Below are 23,082 nucleotides of genomic sequence, written 5' to 3'. Positions count from 1 at the left end.
TTGCTCTAGCAAGGAGTCAGCCACCATCATCTGTGTTTGGCAGTGACTCCAATGCAGAAGAGTGAGAAAGCTGTATAGTCACAGAAAGGGAAAGGGCTAGGCGCCACAGGAGGCCGTTGGCATGGGGAAGCTGCAGGCAAGCTAAGAAGAAGCAGGGCATCCTATGTGATTGGTTAGGGGTGCATATTTGGTTTTCTCCAGTTGGTCTGAATTTGGAACTGGGGCAAAAAATTGGGAGGCTGTGAGTTATTAATCACTTGGGGCTGATTATTCAGACATTGTTGTCTGGCTTCTTGAACCGGTTCCTAGAGATAACAGCTTGATCCTGAGCTGGTTATTACAGAAAGTATGTTGGCTTCTCAGGCTGGTTGCGGCAGGTCATGGGGGAGAGTACTGTTTTTATGTATAGTCCAGTCGTTGTCCATTTGTATATTGAGCCTGGCAATGATTTCATTTGAGCAGTGAAAATGAAGACAATGATTGGCTTTTATTTTTTTTTATTTTTTCCCTTCTGTTAATACATTCCATTTGAGAACTCGGGGCCTCTCTTTTTATGTTAAGTCCCTACCTAGCTTATTTGTAAATTCCCTACATCTGCTAAGATTTCTTTTTACTTCTTCTTCCTAGTAAGGAAATAGAGTCTTGATAAAAAATGTTTTCTCTTCACACTTTCCCAACTAAGTTTGGAATGGAAACCTTTGACCAATACTATATGGTAGACCACTTACTGCCACAAATAGTGGTTCCCATAGTCCCTGTGCAGCTCTGCCTTTGGCCACTGGGTTGATCCAAATTATGCTGCTTCAACACCACACTCTGGGTTCCAGTGAAGCCAGCCTGCTACTGTCAGCTGTAGAGCACTAGAGACTTCTTACAGGATGCATGCAAAATCTGCCAGAGCTGCTCTAGAAAAGCCTATCTGCATTTCCTTCCAGTGTCAGGCTTCTGCCTCGCCCCTTAGTTCTCTTTTGCTGTGCCACATAACAGGACATGGACTTAGTGTCTTTTCTTTTGGTCTTTGTTAGGCTATCCAAAGGGCAGTATGATGTCAAACAAGCAAGGAAGTAAACAAACAAACCCAGTAACCCAAGTTTGGCATCTCATCTTTTTTCAAAGCAGATACACAAACAACCGTATTAGTGACCCTAGGTTACATGATTCTTGTCTTGTCACACGTGAAGGTTTTAAAAGACCTAACAAAAGTAAGGTGATTTTAGAATTTGGGCCTTCTGGCTTTGGCTAGAATGTGTCCATTCCACTATACCCTATGTTCTCTCGAAATACGGTACCTTGATTAAAAAATCACAATATCAGTCACACCTATTAGATAGATGGCAGGTCCGATTTATCTGAAGGCAGTAGAGAAAATCTCACAATTTGCTTGCATCTCTTGCTCTGGATTATGTAGGGCATCTTGTTTGGTGTTAAGCTAACTTAGCCTGTACAACTTTCTTCATAAACTTATGTTGGGGAACATCATTAGAGACATTTAAGACTGGTGACCTTAATTTCTACCTTATCTTTGAACGTGATTTACAGATACTCCCCTCTGGGGAGAATATCCAGCCAGAATGTTTCATGCTGGGAAGGGCAAACATAGAAGAGCAAGGACTTTTATGTTCCCTGGCACTGGTAAAGCAAGGGCGACATTCCAGGAGATGCAGACTGCTTCTCCCAGCTTTGAGTTCCCAGCTCTGACTGAGGGACCGACATTATTTGGGACAAAGCGTGGGGGGTGGGGAGAGGGTCATGCCTAAAGACATTATTGAAAGCAATGCAGATTTTGTTGCCAAGCAATTAAGAAGCAGCTGGTAGTTCCATGATCCTAGCACAGCATGTGGAAATAGAAGACCAACCATAGTTTAACAGAAAGAAAGAGCCAAGAAGAGCACCCCCCAGTGAGATCACACTCATCCCTGAGGGTCTGATAGGGTGTGCACATGCACTAAGCTGCTTCCACTCAAGAAAAGTCAGAATGGAATGGGGACAGACATGAACAAATTCCCTAAGCAACGCACAGAACAATCAGCTAAGAGGGGAAAGACTTCTAGGCAAGGGGCTTAAACAAAACATCTGACCAAACACTGAGTGAACATTATGATATTCAACCAGGGGCAATGTCTAGGAAGTCAGGCTTAAAAATAGTCACCCTTGGGGCACCTGGGTGGCTCAGTCGGTTGAACGTCCAACTTCAGCTCAGGTCATGATCTCACAGTTCGTGGGTTTGAGCCCTGCATTGGGCTCTGTGCTGACAGCTCAGAGACTGCAGCCTGCTTTCGACTCTGTGTCTCCCTCTCTCTCTGCCCCTCCACTGCTCATGCTCTGTCTCTCTCTCCTTCAAAAATAAATAAACATTGAAAAAAAATAGTCACCCTTGGTATGCCTGAGTGGCTCAGTTGGTTAAGTGTCCGACTTCAGCTCAGGCCATGATCTCACAGCTTGTGAGTTTGAGCCCCACAATGGGCTCTGTGCTGATAGCTCAGAGCCTGGAGCCTGCTTCAGATTCTGTGTTTCCCCTCTCTCTCTGTCGCTCCCCTGCTCACGCTCTGCCTTTCTCTCTCCTTAAAAAATAAATAAATATTAAAATTAAAAAAAAAATAGTCACCCTCAACCCTAGTGATCTGGAAGACCACATGCAGGTCCAGGCTGAGCCCTCTCTAGGAGTGACTGGAGACAAAACTTCTTAGTCCCTGGATGAATATGAGGCAAAATTATAAATGTTCTAAATTGTGAAAGTGGTCTCCAAGCCACAAACACATATTAAAAAGTAATGAACAAAAATGTAACTGACTAGTAGGGTTTCAGCATAACCTTTGACTAATATGTGGCTTTTGCTGACCCAGGAGCAAACCCCAGGAAGCCATGCTAAGAGATACAAACAAGGAAAACAATTCTAAGCAGAAACATCAGAGGCTTCTTCACACTGCGGGGAAACAGCTTTCACAAAATTAATTCAGTGAAGTCACTAAATAAATAAACAAATGAAAACAAATAAGTCACAGAGACCAGGGGAATCTGTATGTAATGCAAAGTGTGTAGCCCATTGCCTGGCTTATATCAATCACTAGTTTGGAGTCAGTCTGAGTCCAACTCCAATGACAGACATTGCTTTCTCATTGACTTGCTGTGTGACCATGCATATTGCTTTACTTCACTGTGCCTCAGTTTCCTATAATTCGGTGATAATAATAGCACCTACTTCACAGGTTTGCTGTGAGGATTAAATGAATTGTGCATGTAAAGAATTGCCACATAGCCTGTGCTCAATCACTATTAATTATTACCATCACTGGGTGGGGGTTGCCCATTTTCCTCTTTTCTACTTCTATTATGTGCTAGCTAGTTGCTCAGATTCCTCTAATAGATTTACATACCCTTTTGGATCAAGTTATTAGTGCTTTTTAAATGTCAAAAGTCCTGGGAAAGTTTTTCTATGAAGTTATGGTTCCTTATAGTGAATATGCTTATCACTTTATGACTGCTGTAGACCAAAAGGTCTGAAAAAGTAAAATTTGGACAAATAGGAAGAAGGCAGCATCAAGGTGGAAAGACAGGAACCAAAGAGTTTAGTGGATGCTAGAAGACAAGTAACCCGGACTGCAATTTTACTTAGGGACAAGTCCTTTGTGCTGTCCTCATGGGTTGTAATAGAACTGCAGAGATGACTGGCATTGGGTTGCTTAGATGATCTTTCTGATTTCTTTGAAACTCTCCACCCTATTGCTAGTTGCCAGGTAAGCTAATCCTGTGATTTACGTTTGATTGTGAATAGACAGAAAGATACGCTACACCACCAGACTTCTCTAGAATGTTGTGGGATTTTGGGCTCAGTATTTCTTACGAGTCAAATGCAAGATCAACTTCAACATCCGCGATTCCATTTGCTGGCATTAAATGCCCAAATCTCCCCGGAGCTTTCTTGACCACAGAACAGGCCTTGCTAACAAATAAACTTCAATGCTTTATTACAAAAGGAAAAGTGCAGAGAAAAGGAAAGCTACCAATCTCCCTTATGCTAGGCTCAGGTGGAAAGGAAATGCATTTTTTTTCTCACTAGAATTTGGTTTCCTTGGTTTTAGCCATAAATAGGATAATAAATACAAATTGCCTCAGGGCACACTTAAAGAAAAATCCTATTTACAAAGGTTAGCAGGTGCAATACAATTTGAGTAAGGTTCATAACAAATGGTTTGATGTGCTATGTACTTGTTGTATTTTTGAAAACAAATTAGCCATTGTTTCCTGCTCCTAATTGGATCTTTATGTTTCCAGGGAAGCTTTACATCTTTTCTAATTCTCATATTTTATTAAACAAATGAGTACTTCTTCCTTTTTGTTCTTTTCATTTCATAAGAGCTATTCAAAAAATTTTCAAGTATTCTCAAAATAGAGCTAATGATATGAGAAGCCGACAAAGACATTTCCAAACCCACCAATTCATCTATCTGGGTTTTGTCCCACTTGTGTCATCTGTCTCTTTTCATTCTCTTTTTTCTTCTTGAAGCATTTTAAAACAGGTCCCAGACATCATGTTATTTCAATCTATAGACTTCAATATAGATCTATGACATCCATGGGCATTTTCTTACATAACCATAGTGCTGTAATCACACCAAACAAAATTAACGTTTATCCTTGGTACCCTCTATCACCTGACCGTAATCAAAACTTCTTTCTTGTTTTCTTACAGGCAGAGTGTATAAACTATGATCTGACTTGGGTCTACTATTACATATGATTGTTAGGAAACTGAGCCTCTTGCATGCTGGAACAGTAGGACTTCTTTGTATTTTATTTATTTTTTCACACTATTGATTTGTTTAAAAACAAACAAGCAAGCAAACAAAACCCATGTCAGTTGATCTGAAGAACGTTCTACAACTGGTTTTTTGCTTCTTCTATTGTTTTTCCTTATAAACTGAAAGTAAGTTCTAGAGACTGACCTTCCATTAGAATCAGGTACAACCATTTTGGTAAAAATATTTCATAGATACTGTTGTATGTCTTATATTCATCACATCAAGAGACACAAAATATTTGCCCATCTCCCTTCCAGTGATGCTGGTTTACTCATGCATTTGCATTGTGATTGCCTCATCCTTCTTTTGTTCTTTTCACCCTCCGCGGATCATGTGATGGTTCTTGCCCCCAATAATCATTGAGAGAACCAATGATTGCATTAGAAGTTGAATTTTTTTTTTTAAGTAAAGAAAAATACCCTTTCACATAATAAAGTGATTTGGGTGGGCTGAAATAAAATTCCTATAGGAAAAGCATAATTGTTCAATGTTTAGAGAAGGGATTTGGGGCCTGTTACTTCTAATATAACCAGTTAATTGGAAGAGGTATGGTACTCTGTCTCTCTCTTTCTCTCACATATCATCATGAATTTACAGATTTTTATATACACAATGAGTTTGAGTCTAACTACTCTTTCTGATGCTTAAATTGTGTCTCTTTGCATCTTTGTTCCCTTCATGTTGGACAGTGGGTCCTTTGACATAACCCCTAAGTCTTGGATGATTTCCTCGCTTTCTGACACAACAGATATCCCAGACTTACCAAGTATCTCTATGCTTCCCCAAATCTCGAACCAGCCATTACCTCTGGAGCACTGGGCTTCATAATCTGGGCATGAGATGAGCTCCTTGTTCCTGAACTTTCTTTATTTTTAAACTTTTCCTGTTGTGAGAACTAGGAAATACGTATTTTGGGGAAAACAGTAATGAAAATTTATTCTATTTCTAATTCATATTTGTACACAATTAATTTTTTTTAGTACACAATTAATTGTTTACCTTTATTTTTGGTTGTGACCTTTAGATTATAAAGTGCTATTGTTTGGTTGAATTCTGCCTTATCTGATATTAAAATTATAATTTATTTTTTCTTTTCCTTTGCATCTGCCTGGTGCATCTTTACCTATCCCATTAACTCTTTGAGTCACTTAGTATTGGGTGTGTCTCTTATATTCAGTAAACTGTTGAATATGGATTTGTTAGCCATTCTAAACACTTTTTTCTTTCTCACAATAAAGTCAAGTACATATGTTTATTGATAAACTAGAAATTCTAATTTATGTTGTATGGTTTTATGTCATTTATTAATATACATACACACACTAAACATTTCACTACATTGCCATTTTGAAAAATGTTTTTATTGGTATTATTTTGTTTTTTAGGATAACTTATTCTTTTGTTCTAGTGGTTTCTATTAGACCAATACCTTTCTTTATATACTGTCTTTGATGCTGCCTTTTCTAGAAATTATCAGGTACCTACAATAAATAATAAAGATTTTCTCCTCTCTTCCTCTCCCTCTCTTCCATTACTCAATTTTAAAAACAAGTATTATGGGGTGCCTGGGTGGCTTAGTCGGTTGAGTGTCCAACTTCAGCTCAGGTCATGATCTTGCATTCTGTGGTTTCGAGCCCTACATTGGGCTCTGTGCTGATAGCTCAGAGCCTGGAGCCTGCTTTGGATTCTGTGTCTCCTTCTCTCTGTCCCTTCTCCACTTGTGCTCCGTCTCCTTCTCTGTCTCAAAAATAAAAGTAAACATAAAAAAATATTTTAAAAACAAGTATTATGTTAAAGTTATCCTTGCACTCTTATAGATGCTTAAACTTTTGTTATTTCATTTGTCTTGTGAGTTATTACCAATGAGGCCATCAGCAAATATATTCTCCTTTGACTTTTATCCTCTTCCATTTTTGTAAATTATGTTACATCTGTATTGCCAGAACATATGACATTTACAAACTATTTTACCACTCTTATCTTCTCTAATTATTCTTATTTGAAATTTCAGTCCTGGACTTTACACCACAGTTTGTCCAATTGTTCTTGGTTGTCTGAAGCTTGTTCTTTAGTTTGTTCCTTTTGGGAGAGTTTATGGGACCAATATTCCCTAAGTGGTCAGGAGGACTTCTGTGGAGATTAAGAAACTATATTTTTCTAGGAAGTCCTAGAATCAGTGCATATTAGGTGCCAATCATGTGTCAGACCCATGCGCCAAGCAATTGAGAGATATTTAAACCGAGGTTCTTGCCTTTAAGAAATTCACAGCCTTTAGAATACAATAGTACTATCTGGCATTAAAATCTCAGAGTTATGCTAAGGTGTTATCTTGTCCAGATAATTTTTTACCTATATTTATGAACACCAGATTTCAGATCCTTTACAATCACTCTGTTTTTTTTTGTATATGAACTACCCTATAGTTCACCATATGGGTAAAAGTTGCATTAACATACACGGGATTGATGGTGGGTTGGAGAAAATTCCTTGTCTTTATAAGACACTACTGAACCATAATAAACCATTTTTTTAAAAATCCTAAACTCATCCTTGGTTTCTCTCCCATCTTCTCAACGTTTATTTTATTTTTGGGACAGAGAGAGACAGAGCATGAACGGGGGAGGGGCAGAGAGAGAGGGAGACACAGAATCAGAAACAGGCTCCAGGCTCTGAGCCATCAGCCCAGAGCCTGACGCGGGGCTCGAACTCACGGACCGCGAGATCGTGACCTGGCTGAAGTCGGACGCTTAACTGACTGCGCCACCCAGGCGCCCCTCTCTCCCATCTTCTAAGCTACTTCCTTTTAGAAGCTACCTGGTGCCAGGAAGCTAGCTGCTCTTTTCCTAGAGTACACACCATACTCTCAATTGGCCTTATGTATTAATCTCCCTCTATCATCAAAGTTGACTTTGACTTTGTTTCATTTATTGAGGGCATTACTCAATAGATAGATAATAAAATTTCTTATGCTAATTCTCATACTTACTGCCTAAAAAAACCTATGTTGCAAAAGCTTCTAAGGCCATGTCTGGTCTCAGTAGGACTATGGTGATTAATTAAGGATATTTACCCAAGAATAAAGACATGGTAAGTGGAAACCCTGGTATTTGCAATCTCTACACTAACTCGTGGTGATGTCATGCTATTTTATATTACCTTGCTCACTTTGTAAGTTCTTTTAAGATTGGGGGTCCATTAAGTGTCTGAATTTTTCATCAGATAGCAACAAGAAAACCAAGGAAGATTTCAACATAGACACTTCCAATTGTTGAACATGTTTAAGGAATAAACATCTTCAGTTGATTAAAAAACATGGCCAACACTAGGATACCATAGATATCACTTATTCACTTAATAGCACTAATTAAATGTCTTGAGATAGGTTCTGGTTATTCAGAGATAAAAAGCATATTTACTTTATAGCTTAATTTTAATGATGGAAACAAACAAGTTAATAAACAAATTCAATTTAACATGATAATTATTTATAAGAGTTTTGCACAGTTACTTTGGGAGCACTGAGAAGCTCTAGCTCAGAAAGAAGTATATTCTTAAAGAATAGCAAGGTAGTAGCTAAACTCAGGGTGTTAATGAGGGGAAGTTTTTGTGAGTACAAAGAACATATGTGGTGAAGGCACCAAGGCAGGAAACAATGTGCTATACTTGTAGAACTAGCTGTTCCCTGCAGTGTAAATGTTGGATGCAAGCAGGTGTCAGAGAACTGAGGCTAGAGAAACAGCAGAGACCAGCCATTATGTGCCCCTGTGCCAATTTCAGGATTTTTTTTACTTTTAAAAATAATTTTTTTAAGTTTCTTTATGTATTTTGAGAGAGACAGAGACAGCGAGAGCAGAAAAGGGGCAGAGAAAGAAGGAGACAGAGAATCCCAATGCAGAGCTTCATTTCATGAAACTGAAATCATGACCTGAGCTGAAACCAAGAGTCGGATGCTAAACTGACTGAACCACCCAGGTGCCGCATTTCTTTTTACTTTATTAAGTGACTGTTGGCGCCCCCAAAATATTTTAGATAGGGAATACAGTGACCTTATTTAAAGATTTTTGTGATGAAATATGCTAACATACTGAACTATTGAACATAACATTCATTAATTCACTCATTTATTTAACAAATTATTAAGCACCCACAATGTCTTAAGCACTACGTAGGCACTGAGAATTCAATGATTAGCGGTAACAAAGATGATCCTGCCTACTCTCATGGATCTAAAGCCAACTTGACATTTGTGTTTTAGATGTCTTCTTCTCTAACATATCTTCATGTGCATCATCAGATGGATTATTCCAACTGGACTAGAGGCAGCATTAAAAACAATATCTCCCTATCTTAAAAAATACAAGAATATACAAAACACAAACAAAAGACAATTATCTATTTGTAACTCTGATCTCTCTACTGCTAAATTTCCTTGCCCCTCTTTACAGAAGACCCATCTATTTCTCTCCTCAGTTCTCCACTCCAAGAATGTTCCCACCTTTTAACTGGAATAGCTTTTACCAAGGTTAGGATCTCCATCTTTCCAAACCCAAGATGAGTTCTCTTTTTTCCTTCTTTTCAGCCTCCCAGCAGCGTTTGATATCTTTTCTTTCCTAACTCTGTGATTCTACATCTTCCTGATTTCCCTCCTATACTTGATAGATTTCTTCTCAGGTTTCTTTGTTCGCTTCCCTCACTCTCCTTGGACTCTAAAAGACTCTTTTGTCCTTCTCAATCTGTACTCTTTCTTCAAATAATTTCATGTAAAACTTATCTTAACTGCTACCTGTATATTGAGAGCTCTCTGATTTATATTTCTGGTGTCATTTTACCCCCTACAGCTCCAGATTCATGTGTTCAAATATCTTCTCAACATCCCCATTTAGATGTCTAATAGACACACCAGGCTTCATGTGCCCATCTAAATGGAACTTTGGTCCTTTTCTCCTCTCCCTCAGACTGGCTTTGCCTCCAGTCTTTATTGTTTTAGTAAATGGCACCACAATTCACCCAGCTGGCCTGGCTACTCTTTGTCGTTTTCTACTCTCCACATCAGCTAGTAGCAAATCTTGTTGGCTTCTCTCCAAAAAAATGTTCAAAATATGATCACTTTTGCCATCTCCTCTGTAGCTGTTCTACCTACCATCATCTTGCCCTTGGGTAATTGTAATAGTGTCCTAACCAGTTACCTTGCTTTCCAAACTGTTCCCCATAGTCCATTCTCTAGAGAGCAGCCAATGTTCTTTCTCAAGTGCAAATATGGGCAGATTCCCAGACTTCCCCCCCTATATCACCAATATCTTTCCATCACAATTACAGCAATATCTAGGAGATAGGATAGAGGAAGCAGAAAAGAAGGGTTCATCCCCACCCTTGTAAGAACTAGGAACACAAGGCACTTCTTAGCTCTCACTGGCTGCAACTTGGTCATATAGTGACACCTAGCTGTAGGAGAGTACAGAAAATGTACTATTTTTCCTTGGTGGCCACTAAGTTGAAGTCCTGTAGCTAAGAAGAGAACTGATATTGGAATAGGTAACCAGTATCCTCTGCCTCATTGCTCAGTTGACTCCTCCTCAGAAGGGCTTTTATTGATCATTTTGTATGATCAATACAAAATGTCACTATCTTATTACCTTGTTTTATTTTCTTTATAATATCACTACCTGAATTTATCATACTAGTCAATCTATATCTGTCTATTCTTCTATTACTTAATCTAGTCATCCACATATTTATTTGAAATCTGCTCACATGTTTATTCTCTGTCTTTTGCTTTAGATCCTAAGAGTAGGAAACCAGAGATATCATATGTCTATTCAGTCACTATATTCCCATACCTAGAGCAATGCCTGGTGTTTAATAGGCACTCAACACATTTATGCTGAAAAAATTTCCTCTGGAAAGTCAAAATGAGGTTATCTGCTGGTCACAGGCATATATGTACGTGTGGTTGTACGGTTTCAGTGGGGATAGGAGAGTGTTAGGAGAAATGATAATGTTTAAAATGTTTGAGGAGAATGTAAGAGAAATGGTACGTTTGGGGTATGGTGTTAAAGACTCAACTGAGAGTGATGTTTACACATTTTATTACTCAAATCTATTTTGTTACATGGACTTTACCAGCAGTGCTTGATTAGTAGGATTCAGGCATGAGAAATGAGTAGCAGAGTTTATCTAGCATTCAGAGTTTAGGATATGAGTAAAGTGTTATTGGAAATGATGGGCAATTTTCATTTTTTTGGTCATTTTGTAGAAGAGAAGGAAAATGCTTATAAGTGTTTTCGCATGAAAATAATATGAAGGAACAAAGTGAGTTGGAAGAAAATAATAACAATATTGAGCATTTCCAATGTCTTTTTTGATATAAAATGGTGATGACTGTTTTTTTTTTAAATTTTGTAACCTCATTTAACTTTCATGAGTGTATAAGTAAAAAATAATCCATGAGGCTTGTAAAGCAGATAGGACTATCCTTATCTTAGAAATGAGGATATTACAACTTAAAGAGTTTAATGACTTTCCCAAACACTAAAAGAAAACTAGAGGGGAAAACAGGAATCCAAATCCCTGGCTATTCATATAATGCTCTAAAAGAGAAAGGAGATATCTTGAGGTCTTCCACCCTATTAATTAGCATGGTTTGAGCAACTTTAATAATATTGGAGAATATTAGATTTCATCATATTTACATTAACTCAAAGGAAGAAACGCATAGATATCAGTTTTTGTGGGAAAATAAGTAACATTGCTTTCAACTTGAGCCACTTATACTAATGAAACCATAACTGTAGGTGGAGTAGTGGTGCTGAATTCCACATGAATAATGGATGCAAAAATAAATTCATTAAAAAAATAACATTTCATTTTGGAAGATGATAGGTGCGTCTTAGTGTGATATGAATGTCAACTTCAGGCAGCAAGGTGTGGCAGAAAAAGCATGGGATTTGTGATACACAAATTAGAATCCTGTCCTAGCCTCCTCTGAAAATTAGTTTTGTCATTCACAATATAGGAATGATAATGACTTCTTCATAGCATGGTTGGGAGCACTCTGGATGGACTCATACCAGGAATTAAATGCTTCTGCCTGAAAATGACACATTTCTGATCATATTTCACAAATTTTAGCAGTCATATGACTATGCCTAAGTTAAAATGGAAGGGAAAGTAAAAATCCCCACATGGACCTGAAAGAATAAAGGGAAGTATTGGTGAGCAGCCTTCAGGTATACCATAGTGATTTAAAAATTAATTAGATAAAAAACTTAATTAATAACAAATGATGTAACAACACTTCCCAAAGCATACTTTCCAGAATTCTAGATCCATAAGGATGTTGGTAGGTATTCCCAAAATAAAGAGAATTCTTAGATGAGTGGTTTTGGAAAAGATGGGGTATTTAAAGTTCAAAGTTTCTCTATTGTAGAATTTCACATAACTCCAGTAGACTAAAATGTATAAAGGATTTCCAAAGTGGGAAGTAGGAACTATAGTATGTAGCATTTTTCAATCTCATTGAATCCTAGAATTCTTTTTTGTTTATTTGTTTCCTTTCTAAAAACCATCATTTGAGATTATGCTTTGCACATCCTCTCACACTTTGAGCAATGATGACAAGAATTGTCTGGAGGCTGATGAGAAGGGAGTTGTGGGAGCCTGGGTGAAAATAAAAAAGCTTCTACATTCTCAGGACCATTGCCTCTAAAGGCAACGTAAGCAGAACCCTCAGCCCTCGGGTACTCCATCCTTGAGAAGAGGGTGCTGGTGAGTACAAGGTTTAGAAATAAAATCACTTATTTGAAACATGCCCACTGTGGTATTTTCTAAGAAGAAATTGAGGGCATTGAATGCAGATTTCCATATGGATAAGAAGGTTGGAGTTGGGCTAGAGGTCATGGTTTTAGCCCAGAACCTGAGGCCTAAGTCATACCACAGCTGAGGCCAGGGAAGGTGGTCTATCTTTCTCTTGGTGCAATGATTGTTCTCTTTCATTTTATTAATATTGCATTGTTAGTAACATTGATAAATATTTCACTCTGAATGCTGTGTCACAGGACTGATCTTATAAAAGTGTGAATGGAAATGAAAAAGTAGTGACTAAGATGTGGGTGGCGTCTCTTTATGCACCTACCTGTACATGGTCTGAAGGTGACAAAGGTGTCTGTGTGGTGACCCTCCACAAGTTGGTAGTTTGTTTGCAAATGTCTTCTACTCAGGATTTCCAGGCAAAGAACAATAAGTGGAGAGTTTAGAAATGTGATCCTACCTACATCAGTGGATGAATGAAAAAACACAAAGAGCTGGCCCATTGTGTAGAGAACGTCTGACTCTGAAAACAGGAGATATTTGGGATCAAATTTTACTTGTACTTGCATGATATCTATGGTTTTGGGTTTATACTTTTGGAAAGTATCTTAAAAAATATGTTACGTGGGGCACCTGGGTGGCTCAGTCTGTTAAGCATCTGACTTTGGCTCAGGTCGTGATCTCATGGTTCGTGAGTTCAAGCCCCATGTCGGGCTCTGTGCTGACAGCTCAGAGCCTGGAGCCTGCTTTGGATTCTGTGTCTCCTCCTGCCTCTGCCCCTCCCATGCTCATGCTCTGTCTCTCTCTCTCTGTCTCTCAGTAATAAATAAACATTAAAATTATACACACACACATATAAAACAAGTAAAATTCAGACTGTGGCAAATTTCTGTATTAACTAGCTGTGGATTATAACGAGCTATTCCCAAATGACTTGGATTCACTGCTCATCAAGTGTGTACTTTTAAAATCAGAAGTTCTATATTTATCTAGATAATTTGCACAAATAATGCCTGGTTAACATGATTTTATGAGTGTATTCTGACTGATGCTTCTTCCCTGTATTGATTAATATTTATTTTGGCCTCTTGCTTGATATTATTCAGAGCAACATGGTCTAATTTTTTAATATAAGTTTATTCATTCTAAATCATAGGAACATAGTTTCTCAAAATCAATCCTGAAAGTTCTGATAATCTTTTCTGTGATGAACTCTTCACTCAGAGATTAAAAATACTTGCTCTAGAACTCAAAACATGATTTGATATAAAATTTTATTGGAAAGTAGGGGTTTTTCAGCTTCATATTTCAAAGTCAGTTTTTAGATTTTATTTTGTTATTGCTGTCCTATGATTGAATCATACTTATCAATATTCCTTAATTTCTACTATGTTATATAATTAGTAGTGCTCAATATTTCTGTACTGCCTCTTCAAATTTGGAAATATGAGCAAGAAATCTGCTTTCTCTCTTATTAGACTTCTCACAGGTAGACATTGGTGGTACACATTTTATTTGGGATCATATATATGAAAATATGTAAAACTAAGAGGCACTCACAGTTTCACATAGTATGGATGTTTAAAATTATTGGAGATTTTCCATATGTGGAACTTGAGAAGCTTAACAGAAGACCATGGGGGAAGGGAAGGGGGAAAAATAGTTTCAAACAGAGAGGGAGGCAAACCATAAGAGACTCTTATATACAGAGAACAAGGGAGGGAGGAAAATGAGTGATGGGCACTGAGGAGAGGGGAAAATGAGTGATGGGCACTGAGGAGAGCATTTGTTGAGATGAAAACTGGGTGTTGTATATAAGTGATGAGTCATAGGAATCTACCCTCAAAACCAAGAGCACACTGTATACACTGTATGTTAGCTAACTTGACAATAGATTATATTAATTAATTAATTAATTAATTAATTGATTAATTAATTATTGGAGATTTTCAAACTCCAAAATTTGGATTTTAAGAAACAGTCAGCACAATTATTTGTGAGTGTTTGGATTTCACAGTTCCAAGATCAATACTAAGTCCACAACACTGACCAGTTTATACAAATTACAATTATAGTCTGGGTGTGATTGTCAACAGTCATTTTCATTTTACTGATGTGTCTCTTTTCACGGTTGCTCTCAGGGTTTCTATTAATAGCTACATGGGACACTCTTGATTCTTAACTAGTGTAAGTCTCATGTTCTCTTCATTTTTCTCACGTCCTCAGAGTTTAATGACTTTAGAAAAGTCCACTCTCTGGTTTCTAATTATGTTTACCCAGCCTATCCATTTTGCCTATAAAGACAGCTAATCCCAATATGCAATCTAAAAATATCTCTAATGCTACATCATTGGACATTCTGATATTTGACCAAAAGCACGAGAGTCAGCTGAATGTGCCAACTTTTCCAGACTAAATCATGATAAAACCTGTGTCTCTATAATAAATTCATTTAAGAACTCTTTAGAGTATTTGGCACCAATCCCTCCTGAAATACAATTTAAGCATGAAGTAACTTTATTGAAATTTGTTTTATAGGTGTTCTTTTTTTTGTAATTAGTAGAATAAATGTGTTAATACTATTTTCATATTATATATGTGATCACAAATCTAAAACAGTAGGAAGTGTTGGCAAACTATATACAGAAAAAACATAATGGACTCTTCTAAATATCTCGTAATACTTTTTTTTGTTCTTACTCATATAATTCAAACAAAAGCATTTAATTAATTGAAATTACATTGGGGAGCCCGGGTGGCTCAGTTGGTTAAGCAGCCGACTTCGGCTCAGATCATGATCTCATGGTCCGTGAGTTCAAGCCCCGCGTTGGGCTCTGTGCTGACAGCTCAGAGCCTGGAGCCTGTTTCAGATTCTGTGTCTCCCTCTCTCTGACCCTCCCCTGTTCATACTCTGTCTCTCCCCGTCTCAAAAATAAATAAAACGTTAAAAAAATTTAAAAAAAAAAGAAATTACATAGCTGTGAAATAAGATGACCAATGGGCAACCCAGCAAAACTGGTTGATCTTCCTTTTTCTTCTCTCCACACATCAACCCATCATCATGTGCTGACTTTATTTCCAAAATATCTAATATCTCTCCATTTCTCTCAATCAACTTTGCCGTCACTGCTGAAAATCATACACTAAATACACTATAGTACATTACATCTCTTGTTTGGACTACAGCCTTTTAGCTGGTCTCCCTAATTTCACTCTTAACCTCACTTGTCTTCTTATAGCAGCTGAGCAGTCCATGTAATAATTCACCAGTGACTGATTTCCCATTGCATTTAGAACCCAATTTAAAGTATCACATAATATGACCCCTGCCTTCCTCTTTCCCTGTTGACATCTTTCCAACCATTTCTGTTTTCTTCCACAACCTGAACAGTCTACATCCTTACCATGCTCAGGGACTATATTCTCTCTTCTTGGAAATTCCCTCGCTTCTCTTTAAAAACCTAGCATCTTCTTATTTTTAAAAAGTCTTAGCTTAAATGCCAAATAGAAAAACTTTTCTCAACTATCCCTTCTAAGGCAGGTAATGCTTACTATTTCCCCCCTTTTTTTTGTTTCCTTAATAATGTTTGTCATAACTTACAATGCTATAGATTTAATTATTTTATGATTAAGTATTTTTCTCTATTTCTCACTAGGATATGAATAATGATAAGCAACATGGGGCACCATCACCAAGGAGGATGTTTGTCACATATATTACTTAACACTTTTGTTCCTAGGTGGAACAAAATGTTTATATCAAAGGAATGAGTCTAAGAAAGGAAGGGAAGGAAGGATGAGGGAGGGAGGGAGGGAAGGAAGGAAGGAAGGAAGGGAGGGAGGGAGGGAGGAAGGAAGGGAGGAAGGGAGGGAGGGAGGGAGGGAGGGAGGGAGGAAAGAAGAAAGAAAAAAGGAAAGCAAATTTGTCAGAATAATGCCACCACCTGGGGAGGTTTATAGACTGCAAACCAAGAGGCTGGATACACATCTCTCTTTTTGTTCACCTAACAGGTCCTTATCTAAAAATTCTACCCTCTTTTCCACACTTATTTCACATTATCCTACAAATGAATTCTTCAACATAGTCCTAAAGAATTACTTCGAGTACTCCATTCTTCATTTTATCTTACTGCCTCTATACTTCTGTTTATGATGAACCAAAAAAGTTGTCCAATAAATGTTCTGTTCAAACACAGTGTTTTCTAGGAAACCTAATCAAGCTTGACTCTAAACTATCATAATATTTTATCTTAACCTTTCTTATAAGAAATCACTTTCTGGTCAATAGTTGATAGTCTTCAGGTTTATATCTTACATCTTCTATACACTGGGCTCCACAGTAAGAAGGATCTATAGTTAATTCTTTTTTTCTTAATCCCTTACAGTATCTGATGGAATAGCTTAACCATAGTATGTTATCCATAACTTTTGTTTTAACTGAATTCTTCATCCATGTGCTAGCAAATCAATCAATGTTACATAGCTACAATTTTCACTAATATTTTTTTAGAACTTGGCTTTGAACAAGGCTCTATTATTTTTCAGATGGCAAATTAATTGCATCATGATTTTATAAGTGCCACTTTGTACTGATAACATAAAATATTACAACAAGCAATTCCAATCCACTTATTTGCAGAGCATCGATTATACAGGTATTTAGCATCTACTCCACACAGAAACATTAAACATTAGGAAAATAAATTGCTTTTTACTCCCTACTTTTTTTTTCTCCTTCTAAGTAGCAGTACTGTAACAATTCTGTCAAAACAAGATGCTTAATTATGGCACCTCTGCTTTGGAGGTTATTAATGTAGACAAAACTGTTGACATATTATAGCTAAGATACAGCAGAGTGAAGAGTTTAATCTGCTATAAAAACATCACTGAATTAGATTCCAAATATGATGAGCCATCACAGAAAAATGATTATTGATGTGATTCAGAAAATAAGGTCTTGGGCGGGGAATTTTGCTGAATAAGAAAATGAGGGCTTATAGCATTCTCTCCTAGAGGAGAAAATTGGCTATAAAAAGAAGGGCTTGATGTTCACCTCTCTAATAGAAATAATTTGGTATCATGCCATAAATGGTGAGCTTGCAAAATGCACAGCATGAACTAACATATTCCTTGGCTAGGAGTAGGTTCATAGCCAGAACTCAACGCTTGATGAAAACAATACCCTAAACTTACATATCCATGGAGTGCAATCATTGTCATCTTTGACTTGTTCCTTGTCAATTTATCATGATACCAATAATGTTGAGCTAAACCCTTTTTCTTGCCTCTGGGTTTTTGCACTGCTGTTCCCCCCTTCTGAGTCATTATTTTCTTAGGTTTTTGCATGTATGTATTCATCTCATCATTCAGGTTCAAAGTCACTTTACCAGAAGGGCCTTCTATGATCACCATATCTTGTTTACTCTACTCTCTCTAGTCATACAAGGACACAACATTCCCTTTTGCTCTTTTTCATTATGTTTGTCAATATCTGAAATTCTTCTTCTGATTATTTGATTACTGTCTTTCTCACCTACTAAAATATAAACTTAATACATATAGGATATTTGTTTGTCTCATTCACTGCTATGCTCCCAGTACCAGAATGATGTCTGGTGTTCGTTCTTCCGTCACATTATAGAACAAATGGATGGACCTCATTTGGTATGCCATCTTTCCCCAGCATTATAGAATTAGTCTTCAGCTTATAAAGAAAGGTCAAAATGCATCAGCTCTTTTCCTGCTGAGAAAATGATGTGGAATGATTAACTGTAAGGTCACTCACAAATTAACTGTGAAAATCTGCTGGAGTTCTCAAATTTTAGAAGGAAAGGGAACACCATAAGAAGAAAGCAGGACATGGGGAATTACCAATTAGTAAGGGTCTATCATGTGCCAAATAGTAGGTTAGGTGGTTTAGTCATATTACACACTTATTTACCATAATAATAATGTCAATAACAAAACTATTGAACACCCACTGTTTGCCCAACGCAACTCTGAAATCTTTATTTTATTCCATTTCTCATTAAGTCCTCACCTTTAAACTTATGAAATAGGTACTATTATTATCTTCATTTTACAGGGATGGAAATGGCTTTTTTGCAGGTATTATTTTCTCATTTAAGACAAGAAAACCAAGGTCAATAGTAATTTTTCAAGGCCACAAATCTAGTAAATGAAAGAATTTAGATTTAAACATAGACGTTCTATAATTTGTGCTTTGCTCTTCCAATGGCAAACTTATATATGTATGTAGTATACATGTATCCATATGAGGTCTACCTCTGGTCAAAGATTGTTATTAATCCTTCAGAGGTAAGTGATAGAAGATTCTCCAATCAGTGAAAAATCAATCATTTTCTGAATGTCTATGCACGTGCTGAAATTGAATTTATTTTTCGTAGAGTTCACATATAGTATAAAGAACAGGAGAAGCCACAACAGGCTTACTATGAAATGGTAGGGCAGGGCATAGTAAGAATGATAAAAGAAGAAGATTGGCTTGATTATGGCATTGACTGTTAGGTATGTATGTAAACTGAGGACAAGGTTTTAGGGAGGAAGTATAAGATGAAGGTCATGGTCATCAGGAGAGGCTCCATAGTGAAGGTGAAGCTTGAAAAGGGTCTTAAAGGATGGGTGAGAATGAGGAGAACAAAGAACACCAGAAAGAGAGAGAGAGAGCGAGAGAGAGAGAATACTGTTAACAGATGTAGACAGCAAGAAGTGGAGCATGCAGTGTGAAGGTATAAAGGAGCAGGAAGAGGTTAAATAGATTGAAACTAAAGTTGAGGGTCAGAGGTATTAAGTGGCAGGTCCCACAGTTATGTGGGACCAAATTATCTATTAAACGTATATCTTGTTTTCCTGCTCTCCTTTTCTGCCAGCTTCTTGGCATGGGTACTAGAAGCCATATGTGAAAAGAAAGGGGGAAGGGGAAGCTTCTTTTATAAGCACAGTTGATGGACCACAGGAGTCTTTAGAAAACACACTCTAAGAGTAGTTTGACAAAAATGGGACCCTCCTCAAGATGCCCATTATAGCCAAGGATGAAATGGGTTTCTGCTGTGTGGGAAGGCGCTCTGCAAACACAATTCATTGTGCTTCTGATCAGTTTTCTATTTTTATCGTTAATTGCTTGACTACGGGCTTCTGCTTTACTTAGGAGCCTAGGGATTTTTATGAGGACAATTCACTTTCGTGGACTAAAGAGACTTAAAAAAATGTCTCACCCCCTAAAATTAATTCTGGCAGGAAAAGTCAGTATACCACATTAGCTGTTTGGAAGGCATTCTATCAACGAGAAAATTTGCTGTTGCCATCACTTTAGCAGAACAAAGATAAATTGATGTTTACAAGAAAATTATCTTGATACACAGAAATTCTGAAGTCAGAGTTTTTGCCAAGTGTGCTTTATTTGGCTCAGAATTTTAAAAGGTAATTAGTTTATAATTTATTCAACCAATATCAATAATTCAATCTTTGAGGAACTAACATGTATCCTATACTTTCATGTATAGGATATACATGCTTTCATGAAATATTATTTCATTTAATTTTAGCATCCTTGTAATTTTACTAAGACTGAGTGTTAACCTTTGGCCCGAAGTCACAGACAGTGAGTGGGAAAAGTGGAATTTAAGCCCATGTGCTCTGACTTTATGTCTTAAGCTCTTTCTCCTTCCCCATAATATTTTTATTTTCCAGCATTAATGCAATTCCCTTCCCTTGCTGGATAACGATATTCCCTCTTTCCCTCTCTCTCTTTTTTCCATAGACAACTAATAAGATCTAAGTTCCAGAAGTTATTCTAGGTATTGTAGATTAAAAATTTTAAAAGATATTTCTGTCACACCAGGAAGGAGTAACGAATCTCCTGGTGGTGGGGGGTGGGGGGGACGGGAGGGTATTAGGTATTTATTTTATTTTATTTTTTATTTTTTAAATTTAAGTATAAGATATGGTTGCCTTATTTTTTTTTAATATTTGAAATTTATTGACAAATTGGTTTCCATACAACACCCAGTGCTCATCCCAAAAGGTGCCCTCCTCAATACCCATCACCCACCCTCTCCTCCCTCCCACCCCCCATCAACCCTCAGTTTGTTCTCAGTTTTTAACAGTCTCTTATGCTTTAGCTCTCTCCCACTCTAACCTCTTTTTTTTTTCCTTCCCCTCCCCCATGGGTTCCTGTTAAATTTCTCAGGATCCACATAAGAGTGAAACCATATGGTATCTGTCTTTCTCTGTATGGCTTATTTCACTTAGCATCACACTCTCCAGTTCCATCCACGTTGCTACAAAAGGCCATATTTCATTTTTTCTCATTGCCACGTAGTATTCCATTGTGTATATAAACCACAATTTCTTTATCCATTCATCAGTTGATGGACATTTAGGCTCTTTCCATAATTTGGCTATTGTTGAGAGTGCTGCTATGAACATTGGGGTACAAGTGGCCCTATGCATCAGTACTCCTGTATCCCTTGGATAAATTCCTAGCAGTGCTATTGCTGGGTCATAGGGTAGGTCTATTTTGAATTTTCTGAGGAACCTCCACACTACTTTCCAGAGCGGCTGCACCAATTTGCATTCCCACCAACAGTGCAAGAGGGTTCCCGTTTCTCCACATCCTCTCCAGCATCTATAGTCTCCTGATTTGTTCATTTTGGCCACTCTGACGGGCGTGAGGTGATATCTGAGTGTGGTTTTGATTTGTATTTCCCTGATAAGGAGCGACGCTGAACATCTTTTCATGTGCCTGTTGGCCATCCGGATGTCTTCTTTAGAGAAGTGTCTATTCATGTTTTCTGCGCATTTCTTCACTGGGTTATTTGTTTTTCAGGTGTGGAGTTTGGTGAGCTCTTTATCGATTTTGGATACTAGCCCTTTGTCTGATATGTCATTTGCAAATATCTTTTCCCATTCCGTTGGTTGCCTTTTAGTTTTGTTGGTTGTTTCCTTTGCTGTGCAGAAGCTTTTTATCTTCATAAGGTCCCAGTAATTCACTTTTGCTTTTAATTCCCTTGCCTTTGGGGATGTGTCGAGTAAGAGATTGCTACGGCTGAGGTCAGAGAGGTCTTTTCCTGCTTTCTCCTCTAAGGTTTTGATGGTTTCCTGTCTCACATTCAGGTCCTTTATCCATTTTGAGTTTATTTTTGTGAATGGTGTCAGAAAGTGGTCTAGTTTCAACCTTCTGCATGTTGCTGTCCAGTTCTCCCAGCACCATTTGTTAAAGAGGCTGTCTTTTTTCCATTGGATGTTCTTTCCTGCTTTGTCAAAGATGAGTTGGCCATACGTTTGTGGGTCTAGTTCTGGGGTTTCTATTCTATTCCATTGGTCTATGTGTCTGTTTTTGTGCCAATACCATGCTGTCTTGATGATGACAGCTTTGTAGTAGAGGCGAAAGTCTGGGATTGTGATGCCTCCTGCTTTGGTCTTCTTCTTCAAAATTCCTTTGGCTATTCGGGGCCTTTTGTGGTTCCATATGAATTTTAGGATTGCTTGTTCTAGTTTCGAGAAGAATGCTAGTGCAATTTTGATTGGGATTGCATTGAATGTGTAGATAGCTTTGGGTAGTATTGACATTTTGACAATATTTATTCTTCCAATCCATGAGCAGGGAATGTCTTTCCATTTCTTTCAGTCTTCTTCAATTACCTTCATAAGTTTCTATAGTTTTCAGCATACAGATCTTTTACATCTTTGGTTAGATTTATTCCTAGGTATTTTATGCTTCTTGGTGCAATTGTGAATGGGATCAGTTTCTTTATTTGTTTTTCTGTTGCTTCATTGTTAGTGTATAAGAATGCAACTGATTTCTGTACATTGATTTTGTTTTTAAAAATTTTTTTTCAACGTTTTTTACTTATTTTTGGGACAGAGAGAGACAGAGCATGAACGGGGGAGGGGCAGAAAGAGAGGGAGACACAGAATCAGAAACAGGCTCCAGGCTCTGAGCCATCAGCCCAGAGCCCGACGCGGGGCTCGAACTCACGGACCGCGAGATCGTGACCTGGCTGAAGTCGGACGCTTAACCGACTGCGCCACCCAGGCTCCCCTGTACATTGATTTTGTATCCTGCAACTTTGCTGAATTCATGTATCAGTTCTAGCAGACTTTTGGTGGAGTCTGTTGGATTTTCTATGTATAATATCTTGTCATCTGCAAAAAGCGAAAGCTTGACTTCATCTTTGCCAATTTTGATGCCTTTGATTTCCTTTTGTTGTCTGATTGCTGATGCTAGAACTTCCAGCACTATGTTAAACAACAGCGGTGAGAGTGGCATCCCTGTCGTGTTCCTGATCTCAGGGAAAAAGCTCTCAATTTTTCCCCGTTGAGGATGATGTTAGCTGTGGGCTTTTCATAAATGGCTTTTATGATCTTTAAGTGTGTTCCTTCTATCCCGACTTTCTCAAGGGTTTTTATTAGGAAAGGGTGCTGGATTTTGTCAAAGGCCTTTTCTGCATCGATT

Source organism: Felis catus, chromosome D1 (genome assembly GCF_018350175.1).
Source record: "Felis catus isolate Fca126 chromosome D1, F.catus_Fca126_mat1.0, whole genome shotgun sequence".
Taxonomy (NCBI): Eukaryota; Metazoa; Chordata; class Mammalia; order Carnivora; family Felidae; genus Felis; species Felis catus.
Note: the sequence above shows the minus strand (reverse complement) of the source record.